The sequence below is a fragment of the Sceloporus undulatus genome, chromosome 1 (genome assembly GCF_019175285.1).
Source record: "Sceloporus undulatus isolate JIND9_A2432 ecotype Alabama chromosome 1, SceUnd_v1.1, whole genome shotgun sequence".
NCBI lineage: Eukaryota > Metazoa > Chordata > Lepidosauria > Squamata > Phrynosomatidae > Sceloporus > Sceloporus undulatus.
In genome coordinates this window covers 257,066,595-257,072,171 of record NC_056522.1, presented here as the reverse complement: position 1 = coordinate 257,072,171, position 5,577 = coordinate 257,066,595, and positions in this window count along the sequence as shown.

Below are 5,577 nucleotides of genomic sequence, written 5' to 3'. Positions count from 1 at the left end.
TATAAATTAAAGAAAGAAAAGGAAAAAAATGATAACTGAAATAAAATATAAGAACACCATAACAACAAAACAAGAAGAAATAAAAAAGCGTTAAAAAAGTATTATATAAAATTAGTTAAAGAAGAAGCAGAAGATATAGAGATTGAAAAAAAAGAAAATTTAAATAAAAAAGCAATTAATGAAATATCACAAGATCAGAAAGAGATATTGAATAAACCCATCACTAAAGAAGAAATAAGGCAAGCAATAAAGGCACTAAAAGAAAACAAAGTCCCAGGGCTGGATGGTTATACCGCTTTGTTTTATAAAACTTTTGAAAATGAAATCATTGATACTCTATATAAAACATTTAATAAAATTGTGGATAAGGGAAAACTGGAATCATGGGGGACAGCAAATGTGGTGCTAATACAAAAAGAAGGCAAAGATCATACTGACATAGCAAATTATAGGCCGATTGCCTTAATGAATAACGATTATAAAATGTATATGTGCATCTGGGCAAATAGAATAAAGAAAATACTGATGAGCTATATAAATAAAGATCAAAATGGATTTTTACCCAAGGCACCTTAGAGACAACATAAGGATGATCAATGGTATCCAATATTATCATAGAAATAAAGATAAAAAGGTAGCATTAGTATTGTTGGACGCCAAAAAGGCATTCGACAAGTTTAGATGGAAATTGTTAGAGGTATTAAATAATTTGATCAGAGCTAATGGAAAAATAAAAGGAATTCAAATTAAAGGACATGTAACCAAGATAAGAGCTTATGCCAATGACATGGCATTGATACTGGAGGACCATTTAAGAAGCATAAAATGTATGTTAGAGCTAAATGAATTTGGACAAGTATCCAGATTTAAGATAAATAAAACTAAAACGGTGATGATAACCAAAAATCTAAGAAATGAAGAAGAAGAGGAACTGACAAAAAGATCAGGTATCCAGATTAAGAAAAAAGCAAAATATTTAGGAATATGGCTGTCAGATAAAAACTCTAATCTATATGAATATAACTATAAACCAGTATGGCAGAAAATTTGTTCGGACTTAATGAAATGGAATACACTGAATATATCTCTGTTAGGAAGAATATCGGTTGTAAAAATGTCAATTTTGCCAAGGCTGATTTTTCTTTTTATGAATTTATCTATTGTAACAAATAATGGTATTTTTTCAGATTGGAATAAAGAATTGGGACGATTTGTATGGAGAGGGAAAAAAGCTAGATTCAAATGGAATATACTAAAAAAAAGAGGTCAATAAGAGGGGTGGAGCCTTACCAGATATAAGACTAAATTCACAAGCATGTGCCATGTTGTGGATCCAGAACTGGATAAAACTTGATGAGAAAAACAGATCTAGAAGCTGTAAAGTTAAAATATGGATTGCATGCATATATAGGATATAGTAAAGATACAAGTGATAAAGAATTTAAAAATAATGTGATCAGGAAACCACTGATACAAATCTGGAAATCAATCAAGGGGAAAATATATAATGGTATCCCATTATGGATCTCAACACAGGAGGCTTTTTTCAGACAAGGACAGGATAGAAATAACTGGATAACTTATAAAGATTTATTGATAATAGAATCGCAGAGAAAAATTAGGATAAGATCTAGAGTTAGAAGGCTTAGATAAGAAAGTACATTGGTTGGAATATTATCAGATCAAATCAAAATTTAGTGAAGATATGATGAAAGAAAAGTTCGAAATACAACAGAATCCCACATATTTGTACACATAATAGAAAGCAGCAGTTTGTAAAGGTCTTCATGACTTGGGCCCTGATTACCCAAAGGAATACATCCTCCTTTATGCTCTACCTTGGGGTTGTTCTCACTGGCTTATACGCCGGGTTACAAATTGAATCCAAGGTATAGCGTTCTTACTTGAACCCAAATTAACTCTAGAACAGTTCTAGATTAACCCTATATCGTTTCCACTTAGATTCTAATCTGATTCGGTGTATTTGTTTTAATCCGTGTTAGAGGCTTATACACCGGAGTAAAAAAATAGAAGGGTCGACCCTAGTATTTTTCCTTGATTCGGGATAGGATTCGAAGTATTTAAATAGGAAAGTTTCGGCCTTTGAATCAGGTCAACTGGATGAGAGGAGCGGAGCGCGATGGGCTGGCCTGGGGGTGTCACCCTCTTTGGTCTCTTTCTGTATCACCAGCACCATTTTCTTCCATTCGCATAATAGCCTTTCCTCCGGTGGATTGCAACTTCCCCTCTGCTCCTCTTTCATAGACCAATGTGTGAGGAGAGCCATTGAACACCATTTTTAACTATTCTTTTTTTCTTTTTCACCTCTGCCTGAGCAGCAGATGGGCTTTGGAGGAACTATGGGATGGGTTTTGCAGGACATATCCCCACTTCAAGGCTCTCCAGACAGCCCTGGGAGCAATCTTCCCCAAAGATTCTCTCCCCATGGGGTAGCCAAAGCGAATTTGGGGCTACCGAGGCTCTTTCCAGAAGAACTATGGGATGGTTGTGTTTGTTGTGTTTGTGAGACATTTATCCTCCTCTGCCAGAGAGTGCTGGTGCCATAATAAACTACCATTCCCAGGATTCCCTAGCATGGAGTTATGGCAGTTAATATGGGGAGACACAGAAGAGGACGTATACGCGCCTCCTGATTGGCTCTTTTTTTAAAAAAATGCGAAATTTATAATGAATTAAAAACGGCCAGGTAGTGGGAATGCAGGTACAGGCTACATTGGTGTATGTTACTCCGAATTAATGTGACGTCATGATGACGTTGCTTTGACTGACAGCCAAAACAAGTGAATGTGAATGAAAAAGTAACAAAACCGGTTTAAATATCCACTGAATCATCCTTGAATGGGGACGAAACAGGGTCAATTACAGCGAATTAAAATAAAACGTTAAGTAAATGGGAACGATACAAATAAAGCAAATTGAAAAGCGGGATAACACTCGCTTTATTTTGAATCGCTTTAAAATGAACCGCTGTATTTAAATTCGTTTTAAATCACAAGTGAGAATGCCCCCCTTGTGTTTTGATATTGCTCAAGGATGGTCCTGCTAAAACTGTTACCATTGCCTGACATTCATCCCATAGCAGAATGCCTAAAGCTTTCTTGATAATAAAGCCTTATCTTTGAGGTGACCCATTAGGAAGGGAACTGTTTCTCCCTTCAACAATTAATTTAAAATATCTTCTTCAACAGGCTAGGGTGCACAGAAAAATCCATAATTGCTAATATGCTTTATTTATTTTACCTTATTTTATTTCTAGAAAAACACAATAAATTAGTTGCTCTTTCAGGCACCATAAATAGCACTGGTTTAGCTAAACCCAATGTTAATCTCAACTATAGTAGTCATGGAACTTACATCTGTGGTGACTAGCATGTCCTTTTCATTCCAGTGGATCTATGCTAGTTACAACTAACATGGGGTTTAGCTCTCCATTTATTATTATTATTATTATTATTATTATTATTATTATTATTATTATTTATTTAGATTTAAAATATATTGAAGAAATGTTACGTATTTTTCTGTTTTCTGTTGTTGCAAAATGATGGATGAAAATTTTAAAAATTATTATAATAGTACATTTTAACAGTGAGGTTAAGGACATCCCTGCATAGAAGCTCAATAATGAATGGTGCATAGCTGTAAAAACCTAAATGCCTAGAAGCCCAGTAATGAACACTGCACATCTGAAAACCTTGTGTATATTTACCTGCTGAAGTTGGCATAATGAAAACTATCAACTTACATTGTTTTTGTTACTAGAAGGCAGATGCAATTTCAAGCCAGAATGGGACAAGCAGAAAGCTCTGCATTATGCATCAGGACATTACGGATCTGACCAGAGAACGAAAACTAAGATCATGCGGCTAAAAGCTATGAAGCGCTACATGTTTTCTTGTTTCATAGGCTTAGGACTGTAATTCCCATGCATTCCCATACAATATAACTATCAAATTAATGTGTGATCCTATATATTTAATGGCAGGTAGATCATCCTATTTACACACACACACACACACACACCATTTAAAATTAATGTCTGAAACCACTTTCTAATTTCTGTGTATAACCTATCTTTAGTACATATCCCATGGTTTGTCCTTCCTTCCATTCACACCTTGTCATCCTTACAGGTCACATTTCAGCCCCTCTAAACTGCCTGCTATGCAAGAGATTAAGTTCCCTTGCAGCACTGCTAAGCTTCCATCTGCTTTCCTACATTCACCCATGTCAGGGGCAAAGTAAGCATTCAGACCCTGCTATTGATAAGAAACTTGACTGTATAGAGTACAGCAGCTGTGTTCCACTGAGATATCAGCTGAAGAGAGATCCTGACAAAGAACCTTGGAGATGATCTGGGCAGACAATAAATAATAGTAATAAAACCAGATTAACACTGCAGCCGTATTGTAAAAACACCTTTAATAATGTCGTAATTGTTCAGATTACACCAGTAAAGCCTGGTTTTGCAGGTGGTGGGTTACTCCTAACATACAGAGTGTCAGACTCCATACAAAACTGCACAACTCATTCTCATACTGGCTTCATGAGATCTCCTCAGAACTTGTGGCGTATCTACAATGTCAAAATAATGCAATTTGACACCACTTTAACTGTTGTTGATAGGAACCCTGTGGATGAGACATCTCCTAGCCCCCTATCCTCCACTTCTCTGCTTAGGAGATTCAGGCCTGTGAACTCCCTAATTGAGTCTAGCCATTTGGCATGGGGTCTACCTCTTTTTCTACTACCCTCCACCTTTCCTAGCTATTGTTATTGTTGTTGTTGTCTTCTCTTATGAGTTCTGTGTTCTCACGATATCACCAAAGTGCAACAACCTCAGTTTGATCATCTTGACTTCTAGGGAAATTTCTGGCTTTATTTGCTCAAGGACCCACTTTTTGGCTGTCCACGGTAACCTCAACACTCTAGAATAGAATAGAAGCTTTATTACGGTCATAGACCAGCACAGATAAAAAGGGGATACAAAATAAAAGAAGGTAAAAACACAGGTTAAAAACAGTATTTAAAATATCCTTTCAGACTTCACAGCTCCAGTATAGCAAAACAAGATTGGTACTAGTCTACTGCAGAGGTCATTGCCTGGAAAATTTTAACCACAGCTGCACAGAATCTGGCAACATTATATGTTGTAATAGGGCTGATGTCTGAAAGGAACAGGGAAGTGTAAAATTGACCGGTGTGTCCTTTGTCTTTATGCAATAGAGGTGAAATAAGACTGAGATGGGTGGCTGTTGAGCTCATCTGCGTGTTACCAACAGCATATTCCCCATGTGCTTTTCTACTACTAGTAGCATGAAAGATTACCTCCAGGTATTTCAAACAGGAGACCTGTTCAATCCTGTGGCCATCTATACTCCAGGTACAGTTCTTGGGCCTTTTAGCAAATGCCATGATTTTAATTTTTTTAGAGTTAAGTACTAGCTGATCCTCTTTGCAGTACTGTGTTAGCAATAGCAACAGCAAGTACATTTCTATACCATCAGTGTGCTTAAGCACTCCCTAAGCCAGGGGTAGGCAACCTGCGGCCCGCGG